Below are 14,033 nucleotides of genomic sequence, written 5' to 3'. Positions count from 1 at the left end.
ATAACAAACAATTTAAGGAAAATTTCAAACAACAAGACAACAATCACAAACAGTTGAAATAACAGAACAGTTCAAATAGTGGAAATGCCACAGCATCCTCCCGAAAATAATAACACGTCAGATAGAATTTGACTAGAGACAGTACAGGTCGCATCTTCCAGTAACACTACTTGTGACACGCAGAATGTTGTTCACGAAAATGTTATTACTTTTGACGACATCAGAGACACTCTTTTGCAGGAAAGAGCAGTTGTTCAGAAAACCATTTCACACCCTGTCATCGAAATTAAAATTGGTTCATCGAAATTTTCAGCAGTAATCGATTCCGGATCACCTGTGTCAGTAATAACTGAAGAAACTTTCAACGAGTAACAAAGAGAATACCTATCCTACATTACCATTAGGCAAAACGAAAGTAAAAGGAGCAGTATCTAGTAAAGGAGTAGATGTTAAATTACAGACGCATTTATCATTTTGTATTGCAGGTCATACTTTTCACTCAAATTTTTGGATTGTTTCTTTATTGACAACGGACGTTATTTTAGGTACGAATTTTCTGGTACAACAGGACGCAATTATTGATTTTCAAAATTCCTATTTAATGTTGAAGGATGAAAATGTACAATTGGCTTTAGAATTTCAGCACTCTTTATCTGCGGAAGAACAAACAATTAATCGCTCAGAGGTCATTTCCGTATCACGTAACATACACTGTAATTCCACTTTGTTCACAGATACGTACGTACACAACTATCATACTACAGACGAAGCTGACTATGACGTAATACAGATGATTTGTGATAAAGTTAAACAAAGCAGTGCAAATACAGACGACGAACGCACTCAAGTACACAAAATTCTTTTACAGCAAGCTCCAGTTTTTGACAATGTTCCTGGTACGATGTCCGGTTTTACGTATGAATTTCAAGTTAAACAGCACGACACATTTAAAGCCAAACATTATCCTATTCCGTATATTCATAGAGAGCAAGTTAAGAAAGAATTGCAAGATATGCTCGACCAAGGAATTATTGAACCGGCAGTTAGTTCGTACATAAACCCGCTCCATATTGTTAAGAAAAAAGGTGGTTCACTACGCCTCGTGCTTGATTCACGTCACATCAATGACATTATTATTAATGAAACAGATCGACCACAGACACTAGGAGAACTACTACAGAAATTTCATGGTACTGCTATTTATTCTACATCAGATCTGAAATCGGGATTTTGGCAAATTCAGCTCCATCCGAACTGCAGAAAGTACACAGCATTTCTCTGTTTTGGTGACTGTTATCAATTTTGTAAATTACCATTCGGTTTAACTATTTCTCCAGCAGCTATTATTCGCGGTTTGAACACAATACTTCCGACAGAACTTAAAGACAGAATCACAACGTACGTAGACGACATTCTTATTGCAGAAGCTAACTGGTCTGAACACAATCAGATTCTTGAACAACTGTTGCAAACTTTTCGTGCACAAGGACTCACAGTTAATCTCAGTAAATCGCACTCGGGTAAAACTTCTATAAAATTTCTTGGACATGTAATTTCAGCAGAAGGCATTACGCCTGACCCGGAAAAACTTCAAGCTTTACGTGACATTACTGTTCCTACGACGAAGAAACAACTACGCAGCTTTTTGGGTCTAATTAACTTTTTTCGTAAATGTATTCATTACTCTGCTTTAGGCACCCCTAGATTATGTCAATTGACAGGTAAAAACACTATTTGGTCTTGGGATAGGCAAGCACATTCTTAATTTGTGAACCTGAAAGAAGCTTTGTTGAATGCACCACTTTTATCACACCCAGATCTTACCAGAAATTTTTCCATTGCCACCGACAGTTCTAACACCGCTTTAGGCGTACATATTTTTCAGGAAATTGAAGAAGATGGCTCATCAGTAATTAAAAACATCGCATTTGCAAGTCGCATTCTGTCACCAGCTGAACGAAATTATTCTGTTACAGAATTGGAAACATTATGCGTTGTTTGGGCTTTTACGAGATTTCGGCATTTTCTTTATGGAAGACACACTACAGTTTACACAGACCACAGAGCGATACAGTTTTTACTTTCCGCTAAATTTACACACGACAGGTTAAGCAGATGGAAACTTTATCTACAGGAATTTAATTTCACAATTGTTCACATTCCCGGCACACAAAATGTTGTAGCAGACGCACTTTCTCGTTCTCTTAGCAACGATCAGCAAGACATCGCAAGCAACTTCTGCAAAGCAAATTTCAGCGTCATGTACATTCAACAAGTTGCATTTGAAAATTTCATTTCGTCGTCATTACAAGACATAGCACAAGAGCAGAGTAAAGACAACGTATGGAAAGAGATTAAACACCTTTGGCAAGATAGGAAAAATGTTACCATTAGAAACCACTACACTGTACGCAATGACATTCTGTTTCGCCACTCTCATCCTGACAGCAACAATTGATTATTGTGCATTCCTGAGGAACTTGTTAACAAATTAATCTGGTATAGTCATTTAAGTTACGCACATTACGGAGCTGGAAAATGTTTTCTTATACTGAGACAGAATTGTTATTTTGCCAACATGGAGAAACGTATTCGACAAGTTTTAGCGTCATGTACAATCTGCCAGAAAGCTGAGTCAGACACAACTTCACATATTCCTCCATTACATCCAATTGTACCTGTTAAATTGAGACACATGGCCGCTGTAGACATTTTTGGTCCGATTCCCAGAACTAATATAGGTTTTTGCTACATCTTTGTCGCTGTTGGACTTACTTCAAAATTTGTTACCTTCACTCCGTTACGCAAAGCTACTGCTAAAACTGTTTCGAAAGCATTTGTAAAACATTTTCTATTTCATGTAGGGCATGTATTGAAAGTAATTTCCGACAATGGATCACAGTTTCGATCTGCTATATGGACACGTATGTTACGAGCTAGAAACATTTCTCCGATCTACATATCCAGGTACCATGCTTCTTCGAACCCTTGTGAACGATTAATGAAAGATATTGGTAAACTGTGTAGAATATACTGCCATAAAAGACATATTGATTGGGACACACACATACACTCATTCCAGGATGCAATTAATTCCATACCAAATGAATCCACTATGTTATCTCCATCTGTTATACTGAAAGATGTTCAACCACGTAACAAAATTAAAGAATTAGTAAACTTTCCTACATCTCGTCGACTACGACACCATGAAATAATTGACATTGCGCTGAACAACATCAAACGTGCCGCAGAGCGCCGGAGAAGACAACAAAAACAGGTTTGTACACGCCGTGACTTTCACATTGGACAGAAGATATTAGTACGTACACACTATTTATCCAACAAAATAAAAGCTAGGTGCAGTAAATTTGAACTTCTATACGCAGGTCCATATCGGATTCGCAGCATTCTTCACCCCAATGTTGTACACGTCGAAGCTTTGAGAACCAGAAAAACCAAAGGAAACCACCACATATCGAATATTAAACCTTTTATTGAAGGAAGATACTTTATGATTTAACATGCTGTAGTGCCATTTCCTAATTTTTATGACCACTTATGCAATTATATTCATGTGAATACTTACTGATGATTGTCGTATTTTTCTTGGCAAGTGCCCGGCAAGGTAAGGTTAGCAGGTCGCTTTTCTTGTCGTTACACATCAGACCGTGCATATTTTCCAGATGAATTTACACATTTTATGACCACTTATGCAATTATATTTATATGACTACTTACTGATGATTGTCGTATTTTTCTTGGCAAGTGCCCGGCAAGGTAAGGTTAGCAGGTCGCTCTTCTTGTCGTTGCACATCAGACCGTGCATATTTTTCCAGTTAAACTTACGTATCTTATGAATAATCATGCAATTTTGCCTAGTGACATATTAATTTTATTAAATTCTCTCCCCATTAAAGTCTTTAATTCTCGCCTCTATTAACTACACAACATACAAGCTGAACACAAAGAAAGTCACATTTCTTGTCATCATTTTTTATGTACATACGATTGTTTTCGTGTTTTGTTTGTATGTACTACGAAATATTTAAGATATAACAAACACCAGTTGACTTTAACATTTTGCCTTATGATAGCTAAACATCGTGACTATTTTAATTTTTATTTTTTTTATTTTTTATTTTTTTTTTTTTTTTTTTTTTTTTTTGCTGCTACATTGTGATACACTGAGTACATTTTTGCTTCTGAACACTGTCTATGTTTTTTGACATATTACGTTTTCTGTCATGCTATGCTGTATGCTCAATTATGTTACTATAAACCAATTTTTATTTAATGGGTATATGAATTAAATGCAAGACATTAATCTTTGTTCATCATTTTCAGAAAGAAATAACGTGTAAAGGAAATAAATTAGACAGAAATGGGAATTTCACCTACGGAATAAACGAAAGAAGATGCAAAAAAAAAAAAAAAAACGCTCATGAGGAAGAGCAAATGGATCAGGATTAACAACCATTAACAAGAATATACTATACACATCGTAGAATAGCGGTCTTAACTAATTTTTTCTTTCAGAATACGAAGTGATTGATGCAGGCTGTCAGACAGAACTTCACATCTTAGTTTTAGTGAGGAAATAAGCTAGAAATAAGGAATAGTTGTGTAATGAATAATGAAGTGATTTTTTTGCAGATGATAATGAATGGTGATAAATAGTGATGAAAAATATGCAGCTATGAATAAATGAATAATGAAGATTTTCTTTACAGGTGATGATAACAATGGAGTTATGATAATGAAGTGATGGATAATGAAGTTTTTTCTTTACAGATGAGGATGATGTTGAAGTTTATGTATTTATGCTCTGTAGTTATTTAAGTATTTGTTGCAGTTCGTTTTGACAGTATGTGTTGTATTGCATAGTATGATGACTGAAGGTTTTGGAAAGGACAGCTAGGGAACACATTTTATACACATTTCACTACCTGTTAATTCGAAGTTCACTATTTTTCAGCATAAAATGCGTTTCTTCTTTCAGTCTAATAATCCATTTTTGTATATTTTGCAGGAGAAATTATTCATGAAATTAATGTACTATAAGCAGTTGTTCATTAAACCCATGTCATTTATGAATGTGATTACATACACTCTACTTGTTTCATTATCTTGATACAGCTGACTCATGACGAATGACGTTACACATCTTCATTTGCAGCAATAACTCAAAAGCAAATATTGTTATTAATTATCGATCCCAACGCTAGCACAAAAAAATGCTTTGTAACTGGCAAATGAATGACACTGATTAATGTAATAAGATGAACTATGAGGACAATGTTTACTATAATTAGATTAATTATGCCATTTATTAACTCATTGTCAATGATGACTTCTGATGATTTGTAACTAGGCAATGAATGCCAATGTTCTCTGTAAATGATTTCTGATGGTAAATAGGCAATGAGTGCCAATGTTCTCTGTAAATGACTTCTGATGGTTTGTAAGTAGGCAATGAATGCCAATGTTCTCTGTAAATGATTTCTGATGGTAATTAGTCAATGAACGCCAATGTTCTCTGTAAATGACTTCTGATGGTTTGTAATTAGGCAATGAATGCCAATGTTCTCTGTAAATGATTTCTGATGGTAATTAGGCAATGAGTGCCAATGTTCTCCGTAAATGACTTCTGATGGTTTGTAATTAGGCAATGAGTGCCAATGTTCTCTGTAAATGACTTCTGATGGTTTGTAATTAGGCAATGAATGCCAATGTTCTCTGTAAATGATTTCTGATGGTAATGAGGCCATGAGTGCCAATGTTCTCTGTAAATGACCTCAGATGGTTTGTCATTAGGCAATGAGTGCCAATGTTCTCTGTAAATGACTTCTGATGGTTTGTAATTAGACAATGAGTGCCAATGTTCTCTGTAAATGACTTCTGATGGTTTATAATTAGGCAATGAATGCCAATGTTCTCTGTAAAGTTACTCATGAACATTATTCTGTAATACTACATACATGGTACAGAAACGTTCAATAACTGGGCAATGAGTGCCACCCATTACTAGTGTAATTCTCAATGAAGACTAGTATGTGACTTAATGTCCTTCACCTTCTAACCTAATTGCCTGGAATTACTGCAATATCCGTTTGTCCTGTATATCCTCATGATCATGGAGCACTATATTTGGTTTTTGCACTAATTCTACGTTGCTGTAACAGACAAGAACGTGGTGTTGACACGACATGCTGTCCACCAGAATGAGCGATGAGATGCTATTACGGTCCCACTGTTTGGTGTACCTAATGTACTACCAAAAGGATAACATGGATTACTACAGCATTTCAGTGTCTTGGCTACACTGATTAATACTTCTGGGAAAAGAACTTTAGACTGCCTCACTTGGAGTTGTGCTTCTGTAGAAAGATATGGACTTTCAGAGCAGCTGCTTGCAACCTAAAGTGCTACAACCATGACGCAATCCTTCCCTTTCCTATCCTAATTCTTGTAACATATTAAAAGTCATTTTCTTATCATGATTTGTATTCATGGCCTATACATTTTGTGATTTGGTGATATGTTCTGAACTACAGCGCATGTGCACTTTTGTCATTTTGTCAACATGTTTTCTACTCATTGCATATACATTTTTTGTGATTTGCTGATATGTTCTGTACTACTGTGCATGTGCACTTTTGCCATTTGTGAATATGTTTTGTACTCATTGTATATATTTTGTCATTACCTGATATGTTCTGTACTCAGTGCATGTGCACTATATTTACTTCATGTTCTACACCTATATATATCTGTATATATTCTGTAATTGTAAAGTTAATTAGTTAAGAAAAACTTCGTTGCTCATGGCAAGTCCAAATGACTCGCCATCGCTGCCAAATTTTTGCCCCCCAGTGGAGGGTTATGAAACACGTATGTATTCATTACCAAAGATGGCGAGGCATGACAGAATCTCTGACCAGAGAGTTATTTATCGTGGCTAGTCTGCGCTTGACCGCGCGAGTGTTCAGTTGCGAGTTGCACTCTGTCTGCAGTAGTAGTCTGTCGGCAGTTGTGTGTGGCGAGCCGGCAGAGGGTGTATACAGTTGGATAGTTGTACTCAGTCAGTGCTAGTGTGTAGCGAGTCGGCATGCGTCCGCGGTGTGCTCTGCCCACGAGTCTGGTCAGGAATGTGGTGGACGATATGTATATTATTGTAGTAGGTAATGAAGCAGCATTGCGCTCAGCTAATAACGTATGTTAATTGTAATTAATTTGTTCAAAATGATGCCCCAATATTAACTTTTTATAAAGTAACTCATTTAAAGAAAAGATTCATTTCAAGCTAAATAATATTTCCTATGCATTCCCTCCAAGAATCAAAATTAAATATAAGCCAGCATTGCACAAAGTTATGCCGAAAAATAAGAGCAATTCTAGATGCAGTTTTACTGAGGTAAGAATTTTGGGTTAATTATTTCACAGGGCCGAAGGTCAGTGATGCTGCCCTTATAAAATTTATCAGGTTTAATTATTTCTGTTCAGATGTTACATTCAGTTCATGCTTCATTATTTAATTAACATTATTGTGGGTTTTTATGAGCAATGTTCATTCGTTAATGTTTGTGGAGAGTTTACATTTGGGACATTGTTATTCTTTAATTTTGCAAGGAGGTTACGCTCGGCTCATTTTATTATTCAGTTAATATTGACTAACTTTATTGTTGGGAGGTTACATGTGGCTCAATTTCCATTTTCATTATTTTCATTTATCAAACATTATTGCGGGGAGGTTACAACCTTCTGGAACCTATCAGCTACAGTAAAATTTTAGATAGTAATTGTACATCTTCCAACTACCCCCCCCCCTCCCCCCGCAGACTCTGCACCTCCGCCGCAGTTTTGCATATGTAATCATTCCAATTTAAGTTGGAACTGATCAGAAGTCGGAGCGAGTTATACCCACCAGCTTCTGCAACCCATTTAGAAACAGTGTTACCAGAGTTAGTCTGACACGACCATGTTTTGACCATTCTGTGGAAATGGGCACATGTTGTTGTAGCTCTTCCAACAGTGTACAATGTGTAAAGTCAGCGCCAAACGAAGCCTGCTTCTGCAACATGAGGTAATATAAAATACAGTATGGAACTGGGGTAAGGACGAGGATTTTGCTACTGCATTATAGCGCAGCCCCAAATTATGTACCAGTACTGCTGTCCAAAGGAGATCTGCATCCCTTGGGTCCCATTCACATCTATCTGTCCAACATGCTATCTTTGTTCTGTACCATCCAAAAGAGAAAAACTGCTAAGTATAATAGCTCCACTAACATCATGTGATAGAGAACTTGATAAGATTTTTACCACATCTCTCTCCTCCCCTATATCGAAAACAAATACCATCTGTGTACCACCATTGAGCACATGTGACTATCCTATAAAATATACAGCTATTGATCCATTGCAGTGACCAGTGTAAAGTTGCATTGCCTGTACTGTAGGTGGATGACTCTATCCCACAAACTATACTATAAGTCGAAGAGACCCTCCCTGTGACATTGTTTGAAACATTGTTTTTTTCTGCTGTAACACACTTTGTACACTGCCATACATTTTGTTTTTCCCCCTATGCCTTCGAGGTCCATGACAGGTTCTAAACTGACATTAACACATTCTGATCCATTGCCTCTCACAGAAAAGTAGATGTTGCATGGCGTAAGTTACGTTGTTACTGCTGCTACAATAACACACCACACAAACTAGATGATTTTAAATAAATTACAGTTACAACATGAGGAAACTGGAAGAGTCTGGCGTCGTTGTGGAGCGTTTCCAAAGTGCTGTCAGAAATTGACTGAGTACCTCTACACTCAAAATCATCTGACAGAGTGACAGAATAGCTGATGACTTTGCATTGCATTTCAATTGAATCCTCATATTGTAGTCATGTACATGATCACTGTTTCAGTGCTAGCCACCCCCAGAAGGTGTCACCCCTGCACCAAAACTCTTTCTCCAACTCAAACAAGTGATGTCAGTCCATCATTATGTGGTAACCAACAGTGTACCAGTGGACAGATGGGCTGGAAAAGACACCGATGATGTATCGTAATAATAAGCATCACAGTTGAGAGAGTGAACAATTTTAGCAATTTTGCAGTAATTTCAGCACCTGTGGATCCAAGACCGCTGTGGTGACACGTCGGGAGTGGATGACCACCAGACCTCACATGAAATATCTAGTGCAGCAAGGAGTGTACCTACAGGGCATGTGCTTATACTCTCTATCTTCACTGTGTATTACAAGTGCTTGGCGGTCGATAGCTATATGAAATATGTAAAAGGGGCGATTTTGTATGGCACAGGATATGAATTGTATGTTTACTACATCAACACGGTACGCAGTGATATATTGATGGGCTGGAGATCAGTTTCACGCTCTAATACTGAAGCTCCCATCCTCAGTGGCAGAGCAGTGTATTTGAGTAAGAGTCTTTCTGTATCTGACGATCTGTAGGCCACTTTTCAGGGTTTAATTGTCAGTGCAATATGGTTATCTGTACAAAATAGCTTTTTGCCACTGAAAGTCTCATCTGCAGCAAGAAAAAAATAGACAGTGCTTCCACACTGGCAGCATCAGTAATTCAGGGGGGAAATTCAATAAGATCCAGTCATAATGGTCCATTCATTCACAAGACATCCTTTATGCCGGGACGTAGGAGCCTCTACATAGTGGTGAGAGGGTTTGTGTTTCGGAGATGTTTGTTGAAAGCATGACTTAACGATTTCCAGGAAGGGTAACACATGATGGACTGGGTACCACGTTAGGACCATCAGGAGGAATGCATTTGGCGTCATTCTGCGCTATTTTCGTAAACAGGTTCTATTAGGACAAGAATTTCCTATCAGACAAGCTGAGACCTCACAAAAGCTCCTACAAAAGCGACTGTTAACTATTTCTGGGACACTATACAATTTCCGAGAGGTGGACTTATTTTACATAGCCATGTGGCATCAGTATAACATTGAGAACCTTTTAGATACGCTTGCAAAGTGAAGTGCATGTCAAGGCGATGCATCAGCCATGCTTGGCTGGTAAATGAGTGCATGGCTAGATGTAGGTCACATCACCCATTAGAATTGCTAGGAACAATGCAGCGTGTGCTATTCTGAGAAGGATTGGAACAGATTTCTGCTGCGTCTGTGAGTGTCAGTCACTCGGCAATTAGGTCTGCAGGTAGAAAGGGACTGTGACAGCAACAGTGAAAATGTGCGCGTCTACAGGGTCGCTTGGGTCTTCTTTACATAGACATGTGATGTCAGTATAACACTTGAGAAACTCTAACTGTAGATGCGACTCTCACCTGGCGTCGGCAGCAGAGGGAGAACAATGGCTCGCACCCCATGCTTTCGTATATCCAGCAGTGCCTCGAGGCAGCATCGACATGTGCACGCTTTGGAACAGTTCACTCTACATCGTAGTTGATGATAGTTCAAAAGCATTTTTTAATTGCAATGAGTATTTGTGCACTGCATTTTGTGAACATGTGTGCAGACTGTGCAATCCATGATTTCGACAGTTGACAATTAGCAACAGTGTTTACATGCATTATTTTGATAATTTAGGAGTTGTTTGTGTCCATGCACATCAGTGTACTGCATTATTTCGGTGTAGTTTGCAGGCCTGTAGGCTGTGTATTGTGACCCCAAACATGTCAGAGTGTTTTATATCAGTGTAATAAATAAACTACGTGAAATCCGTCCCTAAATAAATTGTTCCAAAATAAAGAAAGTACACTCCTTCCTCTCTCCAGCAGCCCAGCACAGGCAGAGTCTTTTTCCGCCATTTTTCCTCCACAGACCGCCAGCTTGGATTATGTCATGGGAGGGATGACAGCACCCTCTGGTGGCAGTACTGTGAACTAGGTCAGTTGAACTCCAGGCCTCATGGTGGACACACTGGATGGAGCTACTGCCTTAAATTGTTTAAATAAACACTGCACGTAAAATAAAGACTTATGTCCATCCTACACAGCAGCCCAGCACAGGCTGAGTCCTTTTCCCACCAATTCCTACGAAGAGGTGGCAGTCGGATGACTTAGGTTAGTGGAGGTGGCTCCAGTGAGCGAGTTTCCTGCAATTTTCTTAGGTTAATGGAGGTAGCAGTGGTGTTTTTCATTGTCCTGCAGGAATTTGAACTTCTCGCCATTTTCTGGGCAAGAGGAAGGGAGTGGGGAGGGGCGGGGTTAGGTTACTGCAGATTGCCCAACTGACCTATCTTCCCACCAAATTTGAACTTTTTGCCATGACATCACTGCAACGTTGCCATAAAATCGCCGCCATCTTGGATCTGTCACGTTGAATAAATTTGGCAACAATTGAGAGTGGGGTGGTGCCCCTGTTGTTCCACTACTAACACGTCACAATTAATGGAACCAAATGGACAGATGTAAATGTAATATTCGGAGTTCCACAGGGTAGTGTGATAGGACCATTGCTGTTTACAGTATATATTGTAAGTAGGCTGTTTATGTTTTCTCTATGTAAGTAGGCTGTTTATGTTTTCTTATTGGCAATGTTACGTAGCGCTCAATATGAAAATCACTGGCTGTGCTGTGTGCAGTCTGTGGCTGCTTTGCATTGTTGTAATACTCGCCATTGTAGTGTTAGGCAGCTGGCTGTGAACAGCGCGTAGCGTTGCGCAGTTGGAGGTGAGCCGCCAGCAGTGGTGGATGTGGGGAGAGAGATGGCGGAGTTTTGTAATTTGTCATGAACTGCTATATTTATATATGATGATATCAAGGTAAATACATTGTTTGTTCTCTATTAATATCTTTCATTTGCTAACTATCCCTATCAGTAGTTAGTGCCTTCCATAGTTTGAATCTTTTATTTAGCTGGCAGTAGTGGCGCTTGCTGTATTGCAGTAGCTTGAGCAGCGAAGATTTTTGTGAGGTAAGTGATTTGTGAAAGGTATAGTTTAATGTTAGTCAGGGCCATTCTTTTGTAGGGAATTTTGAAAGTCAGATTGCGTTGCGCTAAAAATATTGTGTGTCAGTTTAAGCACAGTCATATATAAAACTGTTCAAAGGGGAAGTTTCATATGTCGACCCTTAGCCAAGGATACCTCACTGGAATCTTCTGATTTTTTGTTGTAGTTTGTGTAACTAGTGTAGATTTTGTTTATTGCTAGCGCGTAATTGTAGAGAAAATCTCCTTTGTAGTTGCAGACTTTCATTGTTGTACAGTAAAACAGTTGTGGCATGCATGTAGATTTGCACCAAGTATTTCGCAGCTGCAATTAACTAGATATAATTTTCAGTGCTATGTTAATGTGTTCTCTTATTTTTGATCTTCAAATTGTGTTTTTCTGTGTTGTCGTGTGAAATACTGTGACAATAATGGCGTGTGAAAAACGTAATACTAGGCTCCAAAGTAAACTGAGAAATGACAGTGAAAATGAAAGCAGTGTGTTAGCGCCGCAGAGTAATGAATTAACTAATGTTCAAAGTAGTAATTTGGTAATTGCGCATAGGGAAATGGAGCGGGCGGCAAACAATGGTGTAGACAGTGAAACAGGTAGTGAACAGGGAAGCGTTATCGATCGATTGGTCGGCAACAGCTCGCCTCAGGAATCGCGAATGACAGAACACAATATCGCAAATACTGTAGATTCAGGTTTTGGGTCATCACCGTTTTCTCAAATAAGTCAAGACACATTTTCTGCTTGTCAAAATGTGAATGTTGCCGGTGCAAATGCACTGCCGAAAAGCGTAGAGAAACAGATTCCAGACACTAATACATTATTATTGCAATTAATGCAACAAATGGAACAAAATCAGAGACAAATGGGACAAAATCTTAAAAAGTTAGACACAATGGAACAACACCAGAGACAAACACAGCAACAGTTAGACACAATGGAACAACACCAGAGACAAACACAGCAACAGTTAGACGCAATGGAACAAAATCTTCACACCACGCTTGAACAAACACGTGAAGATTTAACTACTGAGTTACATAACATTGAATCGAAATGTCAAAAAGTCTGTAATGACGTAAAAACACAAATTTGTGAGCATTTTCAACCTATTTTTTCGCGGCATGAAAATGTATTACAGAATCACGAAGCAGCCATAAAAGAACTGCAAACCATTGTTCATGAAAATCACGACACCTTGCAAGCTAAAATTGACTCAGTTGCATCTACCGATTCGGTTACGCAACTTGCAAAAACTCAGGAAAACTTAAAGGACACAGTAGATACTCTGAAACTTGGTTCAGAAAAACATACAGAGGAAATAATTTCACTATCGGATAAAGTAGCTGAACTTTCAGATCAGTTCACTAACTTATCTACAAAGGTAGATGATGATCTGAATGACACAAGACCTGTAGCCTTCACTGACACTGAAGAGTGCGAACAAATTAGGAAATTCAAACAAAATCAGAATCAAATTAATACGCAACACCAAAGAGAAATCCGGGAAGTACAAGATCAGTTGACTCAGGTAATACAAGAATTACGTATTTCAGAGGCCACTCGCGCTCCAATGCGGGAAGAGGGACTTAGAAATACGGAACAACCACAAAATAATAACACAGGACACTTCGGAAGTTATGAAAGAAATTGGCAAGGTGCACCGAATTTTGAAATGGAACCGCCGAAACGACGTAACAATGACCGATATGCGACTCGCCGACATGATGACTTTGACTATAAGCTGTTAATTACTACACGTAAATTCAAAACATTTAAGAATTCTGGGAACGACATTCATCCACAAGCATGGCTCCATCAATTCTCTCACTGTTTTCCTCCCAACTGGTCATTAGAGCACAGATTAGAATTTATGTGTGGCTACTTAGAGAATGAACCAGCTGTAAGAATGCGGTCGGTCATTCACGATTGCCACAGTGAAGGAGAGTTTTACCATGCCTTCCTCTCAGCATATTGGTCTCAGGCCACACAAGACCGAGTAAAACAAAGCATCATAATGATGAAACGTTTCGAACAATCTGAATTTTCCAGTCTTATGAAATATTTTGAAGACATGTTGCATAAGAATC

Source organism: Schistocerca serialis, chromosome 4 (genome assembly GCF_023864345.2).
Source record: "Schistocerca serialis cubense isolate TAMUIC-IGC-003099 chromosome 4, iqSchSeri2.2, whole genome shotgun sequence".
NCBI lineage: Eukaryota > Metazoa > Arthropoda > Insecta > Orthoptera > Acrididae > Schistocerca > Schistocerca serialis.
The sequence above is the reverse complement of the archived record's forward strand: the minus strand, read 5'-3'. Positions refer to the sequence as shown.